Consider the following 2,459-nt stretch of genomic DNA (forward strand, 5'->3'; position numbering starts at 1 on the left):
TAGATTTTTAAGTAAACGATCTCGGAATCAGGATTTGAAGGTTCTAACAGGTTCGTATGATGAATTCGAACTTGGGCGTATGTCTGGATAAGGTTTTGGATGACCCGGGAGTATTTCGGCGCCTATTGTGGAATTTGGCATTTTGGAAGAATTTCATAAGTTTGGGTTGAAGTGCATTTCAATGTTATCAATGTCCATTTGGGATTTTGAGTCTGGGAATAGCTCCGTATGGTGATTCTGGTATTGGTAGCATGTTCGGAAGTTGATTCGGAGTTCCGTAGGTCATTTTGGAGTCATTTGGCTAAAGCTAGAAATTTGAAGGTTTCTGAGAAGTTTGACCGGAGGCAGACTTTTTGATATCGGGGTGGGAATCCGATTCCGAAAGTTGAAGTAGGTCCGTAATGTCAAATGTGACTTGTGTGCAAAATTTGAGGATAATCGGACGTGATTTGATAGGTTTCGACATCGATTGTAGAAGTTGAAGTTTCAATGTTCATTAAGTTTGAATTGGGGTGCAATTTATGATTTTGACGTTGTTTGATACGATTTGAGGTCTCGAGCAAGTTTGTGTTATGTTATGGGACTAGTTGGTATGATTGGACGGGGTCTCGAGGGCCTCGGGTGTGTTTCGGGGTGGTTTCGGACCATTTCGGGTTGCTTTGGACTGTTGTTACTGGTATCTGGTTTCCTTCATCGCGAACGCGAAGGATGTCCTGTGTTCGTAAAGAAGAAATTTTGGGGGTGCTGGATTTGGCCTCCGCGAACGCGAAGCGGTGGACACGAACGTGAGGCAGGAGCTGGGCAAGCCTTCGCGAAGCGGCCAAGGCGATGCGAACGGGAAGAAGAAATGAGAAAATGGGTCTGAGGTCGTTGGCCTTCACGAACGTGAAGTGTGTCGTGAATGCGACGCAGTGGTCGCGAACGCGAAGAAGGCAGGCAACTGGGTCTTGAAGTGCTTAGCCTTCGCGAACGCGGGTGTGGTACCGCGAACGCGAAGAAGAATTAAAGGCAGCTGGGTTTTTGGCCTTCGTGAACGCGAGACGGAGGTCGCAAACGCGAAGAAGGGCCTGGCCTGGGCAGATTGTTTTAAAGACGGGGTTTGGCCATTTTCCCTCCATTTTTCATTTGGTTGGGCAATTTTTGGAGCTCTTGAAAGGGAGATTTTCGTCATCTATGTCAAGGTAAGTGATTCCCACCTATTGCAAGTTAAATACTTGGATTTGTATGGATTTAGACATGAAAATTTGTAGAAATTTGGGATTTTAAGATGAAAACCTAGAATTTGGTATTTGTGAATTTTGACCACGAATTTGGGCATGGAATAGGAAATGAACTATATATTTGAGTTCGTGAGGTTATGGGTAAAGTTTATCTTAGAAAAAATTTCGGAATCCGAGCACGTGGGCCCTAGGGTTGCTTTATCAATTTTTCGAGCGGAGTTACAAATTGTTATAAATTGATTGATTATGAGTATTAGAGCATATTTTGATTGGGTTGCAACTTATTTGACTAGTTTTGGAGCGACGGGCATCGGTTTGAAGTGTTAAAAAGGCTTTGGAGCCGGTTATGGAATTTCGAAGTGAGGTAAGTCTCATTTCTAACCTTGTAAGAGAGAATTAAACCCATAGGTGAACTAAATTATTGTGTGCTTCTATTTGTGGGGGCTACGTATACACGAGGTGACGAGAGTCCGTACGTAGTTACTAGCTATGCCTATGTCCGTGTAGTTTTAGGCTCACATCATGCCTTATTGATATTGTTATTGATTTATATTGATTGTCTGCTTTGAGAGGGAGCGAGATTGAGTTTGCATATTAAATGTTTTTGAAAGAGTTGAAATTGAAGAACGTAAGATTTAAAAAGGGTTCGTTTGAACTTCGTAATTTCAAAAAGGATTGAGTAATGCTATAATAGCTTAAGAAATCTATGTGTAACCGCGTCTCATGTATGTTCGCAAGCGGGGTAATTTTCTTAAAAAGCTACAAGCTGAATTTCCCTTATTTTGAAAAGAATCAAGAAAGAGATATGATTTTAATGTTAAATTTATATTTGACTGCGTCGCAAGTATGATCCGCGAGCGGGGAGATCCCTTAAATTTATATTTGACCGCGTCGCAAGTATGATCCGCGAGCGAGGATATTTCTTAAATATATATTTGACCGCGTCGCACGTATGAAGCAAGGTATTTCCTTCTATCACTCTTATGGGATCAGTCTGTTCTCCTCGGCATGATTTATGTACCACTCTCATGGGAGCGTGTCGTTCGCCTCGCCAGGTTAATAGATGCATCTATGGTTAGTGTCGTTCGACCCTCGGCAGTGCACAGTTTACTTTTATGTTGGATCGGGCCGTACGCCTCGGCGTTTCCTATATATATATTATCCTCATGGAATCGTGCGTAATGTTTGGCAAGAAGCCAGTGTATCTGAGGGTTTTTCCCTGATTTGGATTATGACAAC

This window comes from Nicotiana tomentosiformis, chromosome 2, assembly GCF_000390325.3.
Source record: "Nicotiana tomentosiformis chromosome 2, ASM39032v3, whole genome shotgun sequence".
In the NCBI taxonomy this organism is placed as follows: domain Eukaryota; kingdom Viridiplantae; phylum Streptophyta; class Magnoliopsida; order Solanales; family Solanaceae; genus Nicotiana; species Nicotiana tomentosiformis.